At 42.8% G+C, this 19,180-nt stretch overlaps 1 protein-coding gene across 12 annotated transcripts in view; it reads right to left on the minus strand.

The window, feature by feature from the left end:
- The window catches only part of SLC38A1 (solute carrier family 38 member 1), an 82,402-nt gene extending 65,711 nt beyond the window's left edge, over positions 1-16,691 (minus strand). For 2 of the 12 annotated variants that reach the window (XR_013400574.1, XM_077952541.1), the window contains exon 1: positions 16,513-16,691. The gene's annotated coding sequence lies outside the window, so the exon portion shown is untranslated. 12 annotated transcript variants of the gene reach the window in all.
- Between the last annotated feature and the right edge of the window lie 2,489 nt (positions 16,692-19,180).

A 19,180-nucleotide genomic window follows, 5' to 3' on the forward strand; every position in this document is an offset into this window, starting at 1 on the left:
GATATAAATTTGCAGATATGTAAGATGAATAAGTCTAGGGAGCAAATGAACAACACGAGGACTGTAGTTAATACAGTTTGAGTATTCCTTATCAAAAATGTTTGAGACCAGAGGTGTTACAAGAAAGGGGTCCTGATCTGGACCCCATAAAAGGGTTCTTGGATCTCACGCAAGAAAGAATTCAGGGCAAGCCCACAGTGCAAAGCAAAAGCAAGATGTTTGTTTTTTTTTTTTTTTTTTTTTTTTTTTTGAGACAGAGTCTCGCTTTGTCCCCCTGGCTGGAGTGCAGTGGCACGATCTCGGCTCACTGCAAGCTCCGTCTCCCGGGATCATGCCATTCTCCTGCCTCAGCCTCCTGAGTAGCTGGGACTAGAGAGGCCCGGCTAATTTTTTGTATTTTTAGTAGAGACGGGGTTTCACCGTGGTCTCAATCTCCTGACCTTGTGATCCGCCGGCCTCCGCCTCCCAAAGTGCTGGGATTACAGGCGTGAGTCACCGCGCCCAGCCGGCAGCAAAAGCAAGATTATTAAGAAAGTAAAGAAATAAAAGAATGGCTACTCCATAGACAGAGCAGCTCCAAGGGCTGCTGGTTGCCCATTTTTATGGTTATTTCTTGATGATATGCTAAACAAAGAGTGGATTGTTCATGCCTCCCCTTTTTAGACCATACAGGGCAACTTCCAGATGTTGCCACGGCATTTATAAACTGTCATGGCACTGGTGGGAGTGGAGCAGTGAGGACGACCAGAGGTCACTCTCATCACCATCTCGGTTTTGGTGGGTTTTAGCCAGCTTTTTTACTGCAACCTGTTTTATCATTAAGGTCTTTACGACCTGTACTTTGTGCTAACGTCCTATCACATTCTGTGACTTAGAATGCTTTAACCATCTGGAAATGCAGCTCAGTGGCTCTCAGCCTCATTTTACTCAGCTCCTATTTAAGATGGAGTTGCTCTGGTTCACACGCCTCTGACATTTCCCCCCTTCCTTTTATAACAGAACCCTTAATCCTAAGGGTTGCAAAGGGATGAAGATCCATCTCTAGTAACTTCTTCAGGCTGAATAGGAGTGATGGTATTCCTGCCTAACTATGAAATATCTTGTGTTCAGGGTAGAGAGGAGCTCAGTCAGAAAGCATCAGTATGGTGAGGGACATTCATGACTCTTAAGTTCTGACAAAAAGTGATATTTGGAAGATTAATAAGTGTTCAATTTAAGAAAACGTTGAGTAAGCTTATCCTTATTCCTATACAGAGTGCAATAGCAGTGTATTCCACAAGAGTAAAGCAAAATAAGTAAAATTATCTCAAGTAAACTAAATTATAAGGCTTTCCAAATTATAAGGGCAACTGATGGAACCAAGCTGATATGACATTGCTAGATGATTCCATTATGTCCAGAATTAGAATATTGATCTAGATTTTTACATTACTCATCCGTCTTGTTTCTTCTGAGCAACAGCTAGAGATCACTGGTTGGTTCACAGGAATAAGCAGGGTTAGCCTAAATTGCAGGAACTAACTTAAAAGCAACTGATGAGACTAGAATTTAATAACAAGTGTAGCATAGCTCTTGAAACACAGTTTCTCTCTCCAGTTTCCCATTTTTTACTAAAGACAAGTCATAGTAACACTGACTTGCTTTATTATACATGGCCTGATTTTTTGTATGAAGTGCAGCAAGAATAATTATTTTTCACATAAGCCTTTTGTAATTTGACTTTGATGGAACTCTGCTCCATAGAAGGAATCTCAGATAAGACTTTTTTAGAACCAAGCCTTGCAATGAGTTTGAACCCTGAAACATCTATGAGTTGGGTAAATTTCTCTCCTTTTGAGGTCCCAAGATAACTTGGGACTCCTGGACCTATTAGAAAGTGACATTCTTACAACAGGTTAGAAACCCTGTACAGGGACTGTGTAGGCAAATATGAGGCCAGTTCCCCAAAGGGATTTTATTGGCTTTACAAGTCAAGTTTGATTCCTCAAAGGAAAGCATGCTATTCCAGTCAAAGCCTTGGTAAAATAACCAGTTTCTCCAATCGCGTTCTGTTACAATAGAAAACAGATTCTTACTGCACTTATGCAAATAACTATATTGTTAAAAGTTAAGAATACTCACAGATAGTTTCCAGATTCTGGAGAAATCAGGTAGAGAGAAACAAACATGCTCCAAATTTTGTTCAGAGGAATATACTTTACATAATTGCTACAAGCTGTAAATAGCTCAAAAGAAAAGTTTCCTTGACTCTGAAAAACAAAACAAAGGGTCAGCAACATTTTAAGCAAAGTCAAAAGATTACTTTAGTCTTCTATTGTTTTGGTTAATTTAGTTAATTCCTGTTCTGCTTGATATTCATGAACATTTCACCTCTCTATGAGAGTTCTGAAAATGTTTTCTTCTATTCTAATGTCACAATTTCCAAAGTTATCAGAAGCTTGCATTTTAGGACATCTGTCAAAGTCCTATTGTTGATTATAAAACCACCTTTTAAAGAGGATTAAAACAAGAAAACGATTGTCTGTGGATGAAAAAATCTTTTAGAACAGCCACTATTAAAGCCACGATTGACTAGGAAATTTGGGTTACCTCTGTGCATGCAATAATTTTATGTAACAATTATAATTATTAATAACATACACTAAGTTGTATCAGAATTGTAGGAGTTTCCCATTATTTTGGAACACATACCAGTAACATATTTATATGAATATAGCCCAAAGAAAACCAAACACCATTTTATATTTGATAATGCTTCCTACATAACTCTTATACCAAAAAAGCCAAATGTCTCTGTTGCATTATGCATCATTGATGTCAAACCTAATTCCTAATGAAACCTTATAGATAAAGTATTTAATCTTGATCAGTTTGACCATAAGGTAAGATTTTCATAAACCTTTTATAAGCCTTTACAAATTTTTGTTAAAGAGCAGAGCATGAGAAGGTTTTTCCTCTAAGAAAAACCTGTTGTGCTTTTATTCCAATGTTTAACTTATGGAAAAACTGAATAATAATACCCCTTTAGTTTTAGCCAATGTCCACATACAGAATCTTTTTTTACAAGATTCGTTTTTTACACACTTTCCATAACTTGCTTAAACCTTTGGCTTTATTCTATCTAACTTAAAACAATTCTTTAATCCTTTAATTTGGGCAAGAAAAATCCACATTCCCATACGTTCTTATAATCTTTCACCAAAAACACATTTCACTTTTCTTACACACTTTGCATGTAGAACTGTTTTTTCAGTAGTCTTAATTATATGTTACAATGCTAACTCTTTTACTTTTGATGAAAACTTTGGTAAGTTTGGGATTTTAATTATGTACTAGGTGTGCAGCCTAGGATAACACACAGAAATGCAGATAAGGACTGACTTTTTCCAGCATAGCTACGGTGTGTGGCTAACTCCACATGTCCCTTGCCTTATCTAGAATTTAATGCTCCAAAGTAGCCAAAGTAGGTAAATTGAACAATTTTCAAAAGTCAAAGGGCCAGGTGTGGTGGCTCAAGTCTGTAATCCCAGCACTTTGGGAGGCCGAGGCGGGTGGATCACAAGGTCAGGAGATCGAGACCATCCTGGCTAACATGGTGAAACTCCGTCTCTACTAAAATTACAAAAACTTAGCCATGTGTGGTGGCAGGCGCCTGTAGTCCCAGCTACTCGGGAGGCTGAGGCAGGAGAATGGCGTGAACCTGGGAGGCAGAGCTTGCAGTGAGCCGAGATTGCACCACTGCACTCCAGTCTGGGCAACAGAGTGAGGCTCCGTCTCAAAAAAAGAGTCAAAGCGGCAGTTTACAACCTTAAGGCATTTAGCAAACTTAATATCTGACCTTCATAATTTAGACCAAATGTCTTCATTTTACCAATAATCTTTAAAACTGTTTTTATTTCCCAAAGATTACTTAAGTCACATGAACTAAAAGGCATTACACTTTTTACTTATGTGACAAATATTTGATTTAAACTCATTATTATTAAACCAATTAATTAAAGTTCTTTTGTATTACACACACATAATACATATAAATACATAGACAAATAGAAGACAAAGGATGATCCCTTAAGCTGGGAATTCAATCCCGAACCCGGGCTGCCATTGTAATGGCAGAGAACAAGAGAAAATACTGCCACGTGGTTGCAAGGTCAAGCTCCCAAGGACTGACCAGAAGGAAACCTCATCCAGTTTGCACACACACACATACACAAAATACACACACACACACACACACACATACAGAGACCAGAAGTCTGGCTGGTAAGAAATTCTTACCCTTTTGCCAGCATGCCAGGCTTCTGGGTTCCCTCTCCCTGAGACCTGGCTGGCTGCATCACTGCCCTGGGGGCCAAGCTGCAACACAAAGGAAAATCATCTTTTTCCATCTGGCCAGAACAAAATATGTGTGACAAAACATAGACACTAGCCACTCTGCTTAACACCCAATATCAAACTGGCAAGGCTCAAACTTGCCCCCATCATTGTTAACCCAACCTCCAACCAAGAGTTTCAACATGTGGTCTGGGGTAAGATGGTCACCCTGAGTAATAGAAAAGATAAGAAAGGGAAAGGAGAGAGAGAAAAACGTTGCCCGTGGCAGGGTGGAGAAGGCGAAATGCTCAGGGAGGCCAGAGAAAGACCCACCCATTGCAGCACTACTGAAAAGTTCAGATGGTCACTTGTCAGTCAAGAAGTGATCTTTTCCAGCAGTCCCATCAGCTCTCAAGTTTCCCCTTTTAGGGAGGAAAAAGCACTCCATGCCCCAAGATTCTGTACATGCCTAGTCCTGTCGCCCACAGCCACCAGCAGAGACTGCCAAGCAGATTAATCCAAAGAGAATAGCAGTTAACAGGCCATAGTACCAAGCCCATTCTTAGCCGAGAAGGACTTTACTGAGAGGAGAAGGACTTTACTGAGAAGGACTTTACTGAGAGGGACTTCTAACACCCTAAATCTTGGAAGGATTTCTAACCCTCCAAATTTGGGCCTCTAACCCATTATGGTCAAGTGTCCTTGCTTTTTTATCAAGAGGACCCTTTAACCATCTCTGTCTTAGGAGAAACTCTAACTCTCCTAAGTTGGACCCTCTAACCCAATCCCATTCTTTACCCAGGTACCCCATCACTTACCCAAAGTCGGCTGATCAGTCTATTGCCTTTGAGTTGGGAGGCTTCTTCAGTATTGTACCTTCAGGGTTTGGCAGAAAAATGTTACCAGACCCCACCACTTACTACTCAAAAAAGTTAGCTTTTGGGTTGGGTGGTTCCCTCACTAGTTGCTTCTGCGGTGGCCAGAAAGATGTTATAGGACCGCACCACTTACCCAAAGCTAGCCTTTGGACCAGAGGTTTCCTCACAATATTCGCTTCCACGGTCTCCAGAAAGATGTTACAAGACCCCAACACTTACTGGGGGTTTCTGCACTAGAGCCCCTTCGTCGTTGCCAGAAAGATGTTACAGGAAAAGGGTGCCAATCCAGACCCCAAAAGAGGAGGTTCTTAGATCTCGCATAAGAAAGAATTCAGGATGAGTCCATAGAGTAAAGTGAAAGCAAGTTTATTAAGAAAGTAAAAGAATAAAAGAATGGCTACTCCATAGACAGAGCAGCTCCAAGGGCTGCTGGTTGCTGATTATGGTTATTTCTTGATGATTTGCTAAACAAGGGATGAGTTATTCATGATTCCCATTTATAGACCATATAGGGTTCCTGACATTGCCATGGCATTTGTAAGCTGTCATGGTGCTGGTGGGAGTGTAGCAGTGAGGAGGACCAGAGGTCATTCTCATCATCATCTTGATTTTGGTAGGTTTTAGCCATCTTCTTTACTGCAGACTGTTTTATCAGCAGGGTCTTTATGACCTGTATTTTGTGCTGACCTCCTATCTCATTCTGTGACTTAGAATGCCTTAACCATCTGGGAATGCAGCCCAGTACGTCTCAGCCTCATTTTACCCAGCTCCTATTTAAGATGGAGTTGCTCTGGTTCACATGCCTCTGACAGAAATAGTTCAGATTTTGGATTTTTTGGATTTTGGAATATTTGCATACATATTATAAGATACACTGGGATGAGACCCAAGTCCAAACTTGAAATTCATTTGTTTCGTATACACTTTACAAATATACCTTGAAGGCATTTTACATAATATTTTTAATAATTTTGTGCATAAGACAAAGTTTTCACTGCATTTTGACAGTGACCTATCACAGGAGGTTAGATGTAACATGTTGTACTTGGGCATCATGTCAGTGCTCAGAGAGTTTTAGGTTTTGGAACGTTGTGGGTTTTGGACTTTTTAGAATGTGTTTACCTATTTATTTATGTATGTATTTATTGAGATGAAATCCTGCTGTGTCACCTAGGCTGGAGTGCAGTGATGAGATCTCCGCTCACTGCAACCTCTGCCTCCCAGGTTCAAGAGAATCTCCTGCTTCAGCCTCCCGAGTACCTGGAATTACAGGCACATGCTATCATGCCCAGCTAATTTTTGTATTTTCAGTGGAGATGGGGTTTCACCATATTGGCCATGCTGGTCTTGAACTTCTAACCTCAGATGATCCACCTAACTCAGCCTCCCAAAGTGCTGGGATTATAGGCGTGAGCCACTGTGCCCAGCCAGGGTTTTGGATTTTTGGATTAGGAATGTTATATCTGTATATATCTGTAATACTGTATTGTATATTTGGGATTTTTGCTAGAAGAGTGGATTTTAGGTGCACTTGCCACAAAAAAGAAGTGACCATGTGAGATGATGGATATATTAATTTTCTTGACTCTAGTAACCATTTTACCATGCATATGTATACCAAAACGTCATGTTGCACACCTTAAATACACATAATTTTTAAAGCGGAGAAAGAAAGGGTTAAGCCTAAGGTCAACAATGGTCCTATAATTCCGGGCCAGCTAGTCCCATAACTGACTGTGTTTGTTTACCCACTTGGGGTTCTTGGATTCTCAGCGTTCATAGATGATAGTGATAAGGATCTAAGAACTAATATGTACCTATATTTCAAAAGGCCTCAAACAGGCTAAACAAGTTAACTAAATGGTCAGGTATCCATACTGTTAGCAAGACTGCATTAACTTGATGTGATAATCCTAAATTTTGATTGGGAATTTTATATACCTTTGAGTAATAAAAATAGGAAATGAATTAATATATTAAAGTCAACACTCAAAACTCATTAAACAGCATACTTAATATCTGGACCCTGCATTGCATATAATTTGTACTTTAATTAAAATAAAAAATTAAAGCTGATCATCAAAATCTTTGAAAATCTGGGCCTCTTGAAAGGTGGGGAATAATAAAAATGGCCTTTGGTAGTGAAAAACCTGGGAAACTAGTAAATGGTCTCAGAAAAATAAGTAGTTTTAGTCTCTTTTTGCCCAAGACTATCGGTTTAACCTGTGCTTAAGATCCCGGCTCCTCCACTAGGATCTTGTTTCTCTAATTCCTCTCTGCCTTCCCTGACTTCTTGACAGCCATCATTCTCAGAGCTCTTTATCTGGAATATAACTCTGTCTAGAACCTTGAACTATCACTACACCCCTTTCTTTACTGCTAGCAGTCTCTAAACTACTTACTACTGCCACCACTCCTCTGAAATCATGCCTGATTAGTAAATTCTGGCTCCACCACTTAGGAGCTGTGTAACCCCAGGCAAGAAGGTTAACTTCTCTTTGCCTCAGTTTCCTCATCTGTAAAATGGACTTAAAGAAATACCCGTCTGATACAGTCATAAAGATTCCATGACTTGGTACATGTGCGGCACTTAGAACAGTGTCTGGCCCGGGTCCTGTAAGTTACTGTAACCACTGTTCCTGTTTTCTGACTTCTCCCAAATAACTCCACAATGCATCCTCCCAAGAGCTGCTTCTTGGTCTCCTCTGCCAGATCCCTCCTCCTCTCAACTTTCTGTGTAGAAGTAGCTCTTTGGGCCTCCACTCTTCTTGCTCCACGCATTCCAAATTCTTTCCTTTTTAGGGCTTCAGGGCTGTAGTGTCAACTTTCATTCTACAAAAGCATCTTTCAGATCTTTCTTCCCAGTCTTTTTCACTTTATAAAACTAGAATTCCTTTGCATTATGAAATAGGATCTCCCTCATAAATACAACTTGATCATGATCATGCCACTTAACATGTCACATGTTTCTTCATCTGTAAAATGAGAGGGCAGGAGGGAGAGGTCATCTCTCAGGTTCTTTCCTTCTCAGAAACATTTCCACAAATTATTTTCAGACTCCCGCTGCCTTCTGGACTACTCCATTAGGATGTCTGTCATTACCTCAGACTCCACATGCCTAAAGCAGAACGCATTACCTGACCTCACATGCCAGCATTCTATTTCTGTTAAAGATATAATGCGCATTCTCCTTGTCACTCAGACTTGAAACTTGGGTATGGCTTTCATACAGCCTCATATCTAATCAGTTGCCAAGTCCTGCCAACATTCCTTCACAAAGTCCCTTTCCTTTCCCTTATTCCTTACAGTTTCACAGCTTGAACTTTGCCACAGTCACTCTCCGCCATGCTACCTCCTGCTTCTTGCCCTCTCCCACCTAGAGAGGCAGATTCTTCCTGAAAACACGGTCTTGCACATTCCTCTTTCTGCCTTGCCAATCATAACTGTTCCCTCTACAGGATGAGGTCTAATATCTAGAATCTCAGACAGCTTTCTCTTTAACTTATGCTCCCACTACATTCCTTCTGACTTTCCATTCGTGCAATGGGTCTACTCTTACGCAGTTTTCTGCTTTGTTCACACCATCCCCCTGGTCCTGGACACACTCTTTCTACCTTCCCGTGAAGCCTATGCTAACTTAAGTATGACTTTCCTTCAAAGCCCAGCTTACTTGCTTTTTTAAAAAATTCAAGCTGACTCTTCTGTGATGCCTTTCTCCAATGACCAACCCAGGCATTGCCAAATACCTCCTGGGGGCAGGGAGAGGGACATAATTGCCCCAGTTGAGAACCTGCTTGACTGTTTACCTGTGATGAATTCTTACAGCAGTTTTGTGTACTCACTGGCTTAAGGCAAGGGCTCTCATATTTTAGTAATCTTTTTATTTCAATTCCTTGGGGACAAGGACCATACACCTCAAAGGTCTAGTACATGGTGACAGTAAACACGTGTTAACATAAAAATGAGGACTAAATTTAAAAAGAAAGCTATGATCCCCTGCCTGCAGACAATATATTCAGTGAACATCACAAATGCCATCTCCCCATGGAAAACAGAACAAAAATGGGAACATGAAGCAATGTGGATAACCCTAACTCACAGTTTTCATTAAGTTTACCATATAATTTCCTTTACATTTGATCTGGGCATGTGGGACTTATGTAAAAATACATTTAATATTGTAAGGTACCATATAAATGGAAGGTATTTATCATTACTGTCCCGGCCACTATGCCTGGAATGTTTAAGAATTCTTGGCATGATTTCTAAAAGTCCAGAGAATGAGTTGTATTAAAGAAATGGTTCTCAACTGGGGACAATTATGTCCCTCTCCCTGCCCCCAGGAGGTATTTGGCAATGCCTGGAGACATTTTGGGTTGCAATAAGTGAGGGGGTGCTGCAGACATCTAGTTGAGAAAGACCAGGGATGCTGCTAAACATCATACAGTGCACAAGACAGCCATACACAACAAAGAGTTGTCTGGCACCAAATGTCAGTAGTGTGAAGGACAAGAAGCCCTGTGTTAAAGGAAGCTCACAGGGGGTGAGTATGGACCCTCTCTTTGTGGGGCATGGAGATGAACCGCTAACTTCCTTGGACAAATTGCCCACTGCATCCTATCTTAACAGGATCCCAACACCTGCTCTTAATCGCTCCATAATTCCTCTTGTCTTCAAGTTCCCATATGACCTTTTAAATGCCCATTATCAACGTGACCAGCTTATGATGTTGGTAACTAACTTATCTATATTTCAGAAATTTTGAAACTATTCCAATTTATTTAAGACAGAAAATATCAATAAACTCTAAAGTTAATGAGGTCTACCTGTAACTGGATATAGGAGGACAGACTGTATATTCCTTTTTAAAAAAACACCAAAAGAATTGAATCTTAATTAATTAGAACAGTGAGTAGATATGAGTAGTGTGAATACCAACAAAAATAAAAATATTTCTCATCAATTGAAAATTAATGGATTTAAATAATTACTAAAAACTCATGTAGCTGAAAACAGCCTGGAATATTTCAGCCCTTGAGAAAAATCCCTTTCTTTGCACATATATGTTTTTTGTTCTAAAGATATTTCTGATCAAGGATAGCTATTGTACTAAAAAAGATGGATACAGTTTTGTGTGTTTGTTTTTAAGCCCTAGCTAAGTTATGACTCCTAACAAAATACTCAAGGAAAAACAGAAATAATGAGAACTTTAAAGTTTCTCAAAGTGGTGCATATAAAGAGGATCATTTATAAAAAGAAACTTTAAAAATAGACTTTTATTTGAAAAGAGAAAATGTAATAAAAGACACTATATAATTCAATACCAGATGACTGTTATAGTTTCAGAAAAATTCCTTTCTCCTCTCTGGGTCTCTGTCTCCTCACCTTAAAATAAGAAGATTGGATTAATGGCTGCTCTCTCAAAAACCTCTCCCAGTTCTCTGAATTAACGATTCTATACACTATTTCTTAATGGATCACTTTCAAAGATAAGAAGGTGGACTTGTAGACAAATCTCTTGAATATTTGCCTTGGTAGGCCAGTAGGCCTCAGGTCTAACAGGACACTGGAACAAACTGGGGAGCTTTAAAAAAAAAAAGTGATAAGGGGACACTACACAGGCAACAGTCTCTGACTTAGTTGGTATAGGACAGGATCCAAGCATGGTTATTTTAAATGCTGTACAGGGGAGAGCATTCTTATGTGCAGCCAGTGTTAAGATCCCCAGATTTAGAATAAAAGTTAAAACAAAAGCAGCTAGTGCTCAGGTAGGCAAGATAAATGGGCAAAGCAGACTGGACATAAGGAACTGGAGAACACGTGTCCCATCTATTTCCCTCCAATCAGTGGGAAGAATGAGCCTAGTCTTTTTTTTTTTTTTTTTCAATAAATGCCAGAAATCAAAATTTTAAGTGAAATTCTGATATTTAAGAGTTGGCAACTAATTTCAACTAATTTTAAAAGAAAGTGTAAGTCACATAAAATATGCTCACAAGCTTAATTTGGCTCTCTAGCCACCAGTTTGCAACCTAAACAAAACTGGTTCAATAAATCAAGCACAATGTTTTCTCTGTGCTCTGCCCTGTCTGTCTCCTGCCCAGAGCCTCTTTCTTCTATACCTTGGTCCATAGCCTATCCCTTTCTTTTTCCTTTCCATTGTCTTTTTCTTTTCCAACTTCATCACTCCTAAGAGATGGAAACTGAGATCCACACATTAAATCTTCATGTGGCTCTGGCTGTATCACTGGACAGGCTTCTATGCCTGGGAAAATTCAGGTTATAAACTGTAACCTGAGGCTGTGGCTCCATGATGTCAACAAATGGTTGGTTTAGTAAAATCAGGGGGAAAATCAGTCAAGCTCATAATTTCACACTACTAAGACTAAGACTTTGTCAAGCAACATATGGAGGTCCTCATTTAATTTCTGATTTTGTTTTGTTTTCCTTGCTTTAAATCTAAACCAATGCATATCAAAATCACCCCTGATATTTTTTAAGCTCCCATATTTGGGCTCCATCCCAGGCCAATTAAATCTGAATCTCTGGAGATGAAGTCTTGATATTGATAGCTTTTAAAACACCCTAGATGAGTCTAATGTGAAGTCTGCTCTGAGACTCACTAATCTAAAACCATCACCTGACCCGGAAGATCAGCAGTGTGCTTAATGCCAGACAACTATCATCTTGAATTGTTCAAGGACTTTCTCAGCTCTGTTCTCATTGTATCTTCACAACTCTGAGGTAGGCAGCTCTGATACTATTATTAGCATTGGACAGATGAGAAAATGAGGCATAAAAACGTGAAATGAGTTGCTCAAGGGTACCCAGCTAGTTATTGGCAAAGACACATTGTAACCTCACTTGAAACAGAGTTACTTACTAATACTAGAGGAATTCAGTGATTGGGAAGGTAACAAGGTTAGGGGAACTCCTCTGCTGTTAGTAAGGTTATCACTAGAAAACAAATGTGATCAATATTCAGAAATAAGTACAACAATATTTTTAAATTTAAAATTTTACTTTAAATTTAGGGTCAGTGTCTTTTTGTAGGTTATTGAAGCTAATCTTTTAATTTTACTTAAAATGTTTTTATTTCAATAGCTTTTGGGATATCAGTGATTTTTGGTGGTTATACAAATGAAAGTGATGAAATCTGAGACTTTAGCGCACTTGTCATCTGAGTTGTATACATTGTACCCAATACGTAGCTTTTTATCTTGCATCCTCCCTTCCAACCTCTGGATTCTGAGTCTCCACAGTCCATTATATTACTCTGTGTGCATACAAGATGTCTTTTTCTAAGTCTATCACAGGTTTTCAAAGTACTTCTGCACACGTTCTTCTCCCATCTCCTCACCACCTTTCATAGATGTATATTCTCCCAGATACTAAAAAGATCCAGGTAGTTTCCACTAAGATATTATTTTCAGAAAAGTATTTTTAAAAGATTACATAGTCATAGAATTTCAGAGGTAAAGTGAACTTTACTGATCAACTTTCTCTCCCTCCTCTGATAGATGAGAGTCTGGTTTAATTCAATACATATGGAATGCTAATACTATACCAAATATTTCACATTCATTATCTTAATTAAATTCTTACCATAACTCAAATAAAGTACCACCAACACTACCACCACCATCATCATTCCCATTAAGCAAATGAAAAAACTGAGGCTTAGAGATGCCATACACCTTGCCCAAGGTTCCTGGGTGAGTAAATTGAGGCCTGATATTTACATTTGACTCAGAGCTTAAACCCCTATTCACCACCTTCTATCATCTGGAGTAACAATAGTGCAAAACGTGAAAGAGAAACAAATCTTTATGAAAACGCCAATGAGGCGATCAGTGAACACTTCTCCCAAGAGGTGGAAAAGTGGCATCAGGGATAGGCCATCACAAGCAGGATTTCAGTAGGCATTCTGGACTGGAATCCAATCCACACAGATATTGAAGCAGAAAAGTAATAGGGAGGGAATAGGGTGAACTGTGAGAAAGAAAATGTCAAGAGAAAAAGTTGGAAAGAGATGAGGAGGCAGATTGCAAAGGGTCCTAAGTGCATGACTAAGGAATTTAGACTGTATTTGTGTGCAATGGAAACCCACGGAAGTTTTTAAAAGCAAGGTCCTTTAACAAAATGTGAACTGAATTTTAGAAATATAAATCTCATGAAAGAATGGCGATTTAATTAGGGGAGCATAATTTGGTATGGAGGAGACCAACAGGAAAGCTGTTGCACCTCAGTAACTGGCTGTTTCACTCTTAACCATGTGTTGTGCTTGCATTTTTCTCCACCGCCCACTCCCACTTCCCCGAGATTGTTGAAGGCACCTCTATATCTGTTTCATATGTCTCCAAGTCTAGGTCAGGTGACAGGGACCTGAACTTGGGCAGTGGAAATGGAGACAAGAGGACAAGTGTGAGGGGTATTTTCAAGGGCCTGGTCACTGCTCAAAGTGGGGAGGGCAGTAAGAGAAGGAGAAGCAGAGAAGAGAAAGACTGTAATTTTCAAACTGAGGAGAAGGGGAACAGATGAGATATAGAAAGGAAGGGATGGTCAATAACATCACAAAGAGATGAACAAGATGGCTTGACCAAGGTCTCAATCCAACAAGTATTTATTAAGCAGGTACTATGTGCTGGACATTAGAGGAACAATGAGTAAAATCGGTTTTTGTCCACAAGCATCACCCAGAGTAAGGAAAAGAGTAGCAACCGTCCGATGTCAGGACTCCTAAACATGGTGCTCCTTTCATTAAACGGCCTTAATTCATGGAGCATCATAAAAAAAAATACATAAACAACATACATATAGGTTTAAAGATCCAAAACACCTTTAAAATCTATTCATCTCTCTGTTCAATTATATTACAGTCAAAGAAGAGTGCAGTAAGTACTTGCTGTTCCTTCTTCCTGTTCCTTCTGCTGGCCTTCTTCCCTCAATTATAGAAATAGCTGGTCCCTTTTCATCATTCGGGTCTGAGGACAAATGTTATACCCTCACACTGGCCCTCCCGGTGAGTCACTCTATTTCAAGCATCCTCCCCCATCACATGATCCTGTTTTACTTCTTCATTGCACTAAGAATACCCGAAATGTATATGCCTACATTTATATAGTCTGTTTCCCCCTGAGAACGGAAGCTTCATAGAAGGTGAAACAAATCTTGTTAGTTGCTACCAGTCGCACAGTAAACCCTCTGTAGAAAATGTTTATTGGCCACGTTTTTTTAAAAAGCGAATAAATCTCAAGATTAAGACCTCAAACCAAACTAGGCCAGTTTCCAATTGCTTGCGGCAACATACTGAGAACTCGAGTGACTCTCAAGAGAAAAGCCATTTTGAGGCTGGGGTCGAACCAAAATCCAGGGGGTCCACACCAGGTCAGTACCCCGGAATTGGCTGTTTTGCAAGATTTCGGGAGGACCAAACTAGCATGAGGTATCTGACAACGAGGCCAGCCATGCACCGAGCTCAGGTTTTATTTCCGTTGTCCTTCTGACGTCAGAAAAAGCACGAGTTGCTGCACAGTTTCTTTTATCAAGGTGACAAATTACACTCTCGCTGGGCCCTGCATTCTGCAAACCATAAATGTATTTTCCTCCTCCCCCTTGTATTTAAAAATGTAAAAACCCACTGCAGAGAGGTCAAAACCCCTTCCAAACGCAAATGAATACCGTTTTCTAGCAGAGGCGTCTTTTTTCACTGTTACTACATATATCACCGTGGATTCGTCTGAGAAAGTAAACGAATCCTGGCGGCAGTTAGTTTCTAACAGAGAACGAGGGTTTGTATAAGCCTCGGGTCCGCGCCGCAGAGCAAGACAAAGGACTCTGAATTGTAGCACCACCTTCCCCAGTCCAAGGCAGCCTGTGAAAGGCACTGGGAGCGGCGTGACGCGGTTACCGCGAAATTCCTTTTGCTGCCATATGCACTTGTGCCTTCACTGACTACAGTTCAGCAAAAACCTCGGGCGGGCGATTTGGCAGGGAATCGGCGCCCAGGCAGCCGGGTAACCTACCGGATCCCAACGGTACTGAGGAGCCCCATGCTCCGGGAGGTGGGTAATTTAGGGGGCAAAGGGCTCGCACAAGGACGAAGGTGCGCTCTCCTCCCGGCACCGATCCACGCATTTAAAGGCCTCTGTGGCGATGTTTAGGGACGCGAGCTTGCTGTCGGGGGTTGGGAAGGAGGTAGGACTGGAAGCGAGAGCAGTCAGCGCCCAAGACCGCGCAAGAGGTGGCCTTTTGTTCGCTGGCTCCAGCACATCCCGACTCTCGAAAAAACACTATCCCTGTCCCCCGCCACCCTCTGCATTTTAGAAAAACCTCTTCAGGGCAGGAAAGGACAGTGAGTCACTTGCAAACATCCTTTAGTAATTTCTCCTCGCGCCCTCCTACTTCCCCGCGTTACAGAGGGGCAGAGCACCAGGAAGGACGGCAAACGTGCCCGGGTTTACTGGTGGTCCGCCGCGGCTACCCAGCCGGCCACACGCAGCACCCCAGGACATCACACGATCTCCCCTGGGCCTTGGGGACACAGGAAATTTTCCCCAAAGGTCGGGGATTCAAACACTCCTATAACAGGGTCGCGCCCTCGGGTCAGATGCGCTCTCCCTCCAGACCTGCGTGGTTCCCGGCCCTCGTAAAAATGGAACCAGATCTGGTACCACACTCCGCCACAGCCACAGGAAAACACACCAAAGCCACAGGAAAACAAACCAAAAAGTAAGCCACAGCCCACGCAAAGGTGAACTCGGGGGCCCTGGCGCTTCCTCGCTCTGCCGCATGCGTTCGGGAAGCACAGGAGACCTGGACTTTTCCTCTCCTAAAAGCAACATCCGAAAGCATCCGGCACAGCCTAGCTCTCTCTGCTTTCACGCCAGCAGAGATGATTTCTACGTTACCGCCTCCTCCCACATCTAAACATCCCCTCGCCGCTTGCCCAGCCCTCCCAGGGAACGGATAATCACCTTACCTCCGCAGATAAAGGGAAAGGTGGCGAAAGGCGACGTGGATGTGTCCGCCCTTCCGGGGTTTTTACCCTCGGCAGTTTGATGTCCTTTGTGTCAAGGTCTGGCTGCGGAGGCCGGGAAAAGGTGGCTCCCGTCAGTCAGGGCTGGGCAGGGAGCTTGGCGTGGCCTGGCGGATTTCCGAGGAAGGTGAAGGGCGGAGGCTCCTGGCGACCTTCAGGCGGAGTGGCGTGGCTGCCCCAGTCCGCGCTCGCCTGTCTCTCCTCCTCCTTTCCGGGCCGATTGCATCAGAATCTCCCCTCACCACCAACCCCCACTCACACTCTGCTCGCCGGCCTCGCACTTACATCCACATGCACCCGCGCTGAGGGTCACGAATCGGAGTCATTCTCCTACTGGGAGGCGCGTGGCCCTTCCGCAACCATGGCTTGTGATGGTTTAAGGGGGACAGGACATTCCTCCCTGTCCCGCGCGCCGTCTCCTCCCCTCCTGTGCGCCCGCTCTTTAACCAAAGCTGCGTGTCACTGAGCCGTGCCGGTCACATGGTGTCACTGCTAGCGGCCGCGCCTTGCTGCCTCCCTCTTGCAGCTCTCTGACGATGCAGCGACCGCGGCTGGCGGAGATTGAGCAACGGGGAAAGGGTGAGGGAGGGGTTGCGGGGCGCGCGTGTGCCCGCCGCACTGAAGGTGGCACCGGGAGCGGAGGCTGCGCACCGCCCTGGCACCTGCCCCTCTCCCTCCCGGGGCCCGGCGGCGTGTTCGGAACCCAGCTGCGGCGGCAGCTGGAGAATGAGAGCCCTTAGAGATGGGGGTGGAGTGGCTAAAGGGGCACCGGAGGAGGACAGGAGGGCTGTGCGTTTCGCTGGGGCCTGCATTTTGGGTACGCCAGAGCCCCGCCGGGGCCGAAGGAGCGAGGGAGTTGCATTGTGGGAAGGGCGCAGCATGAGGATGGCCGCGGGAGTGGCCGGTCCGAGCCCAGCCCGGAGAGCAGCGGGGAGCGCCTGGGACTACGAGCAGCGTTGGAGCGGAGGGTTGGCCCTGGGTACAGCCCGCAGATGGCCCGGGTTGGCGGGAAGGGGAACGAAGCGACAGGGGGAGCGGGGAGCTCGGGCACCTTTAGAAACCCTTTGTCCCTATCCTGAAGCGGGAGGCACCTCCCTTCTTCCGGATCCAGCATCCGCAGACCTGGCAAGCCCTTCCTGAGATCTGCCCTGTGGAGCTCTGCTTTGGGGACTGGGTGTGAGGCAACCAGAAGGATCTGCTGAGCGCCGAGAAAGCACCGGCCTAGGCGCAAGAGGCGGGGGCCAGCTCTTAGAGGGCCTGGAGACCCCATGTGGTTCCGACCGAAGGACCTGGTGCGTCCAGGTTAACTGAGCTGGGGCGCTCCAAGTCCTGGGGACAAGGGAGCGCGATGGAGGGGAACAGGGGCAACTGGGCCTGGTTCCCTTTTTTCTCCGCTTACTCTTTGTTTCAGACACAGCCCCCTTTTACTGGCTGGGCACTTCCTTGCAGAAGAGTTGTGTCTTAAAATGGCGACAGGAAATCCCACCTGCGCCTCAGCCAATTACACTGTCATTATAGCGCGAATTTGCAGGGTGGAAATGCGAGCTTTTTATTGACAGGGATGGTTCAGTCTCCTGTTCATGGCTCATCAAAACAGGAGGGGCAAGGTGAATCATAATTCAAAAATTACCTGGAGCGTTTCAAGCAGACAGTAGTCATTGTATTTGAGTGATTTTTGCTTTTTCATCACCACTGGAAAAGCGAGATGATAACCAAATTTGTAACTCATCACCGACTAAACTTCTTATTCCCTTCGAATGGCTGTAAATGGCCTTTATTAATTCAATAGCGGCTTCCTGAGAATCCTATTTAGAAGGCATGCTCTTGAGAAATACTGAGAAATGGAAAGTTCAGAGCAAACAGAAAGGGCAAACACATGGGCAGGCTAGCTCAGACAGACCTGCATTCAATTTCTTCCTCTGACGCTTACTGCTTCCCTCATCTGCTTAACTTTTGTACTAATCCTGTTTTCTAAATTTGTAAAAAAGGGGAGAAGAGTACACACAACATAGCAATATTCTATAGGTCATCAAAAAGTTGGTTCTTTCTACCTTACTAAAGGAAGCTAATTTAGTGTGAAATTAATGATTTTAAGTAGTATGCACCTTTCCTGGCACAAATAATTCTTAACAATAAGGTAAGAAATCTGAATAGGTAAAGTAGATGAACTATGAGTTATAGCTTAATAGGCCTGTTGGAATATTTACCTTATTAAAGGCAGAATGTGTATTCATCAGTGTTTGAAGATTATCTGAACCAAGCTTATCTTTTGGTTCCAATTTTAACTTACTGGCTAGTTTCTATATACCAAAATGACTGCAGTTATTTAGCACTTTTTGAATTGGATTCAATAGTTATGAATTGAGCTCCTATGATATGGCAGCTATTGTTCTAAGGACTTTACATGTAAATATCTCATTTAAAGCTTTCAATCCCTCAATTGGATATTATCCTCATTGTATAAACAGGAAAACAAATACAAAGTTGAATTAGCCATGTTCACCTAAGACAGTAATTAGTGAAGGGGAAGTGATTCCCATTCAGGTCCGAATTCAAAATCCATGCTCAGTCTTCACAGTGGTACTACAACCATTTGCAATCAGACATTCTTGGGCCTAGAGTTTGAAGGATCTTCACCCCTCCTCTGGATTTTAGTTGACAACCTAGAACCAGAGTAAACATCAACATGGAGGCTGCTGTGGTCTCAAATTGAGGCCAGAGATGTCTGGATGATTCCTCTATTCACTGTGTGCTTACTGAGAGACAAACAGCAGGTTAAACACTTCACAGATGGTCTCTCATTTAATTCTCATGACATTCCTAATAGGGCAGTCTATCCTAATCCCTGACTCAAAGGTTAGGGAATTTATCCCAAGTCCACATAGCCCTAAGTGGCACATCCAAATCTTACATCCAGAGCTGACTGCTAAGCCAGTTTTCTGTGGCTGGATCT

The sequence above is a fragment of the Macaca mulatta genome, chromosome 11, assembly GCF_049350105.2.
Source record: "Macaca mulatta isolate MMU2019108-1 chromosome 11, T2T-MMU8v2.0, whole genome shotgun sequence".
Lineage (NCBI taxonomy): Eukaryota > Metazoa > Chordata > Mammalia > Primates > Cercopithecidae > Macaca > Macaca mulatta.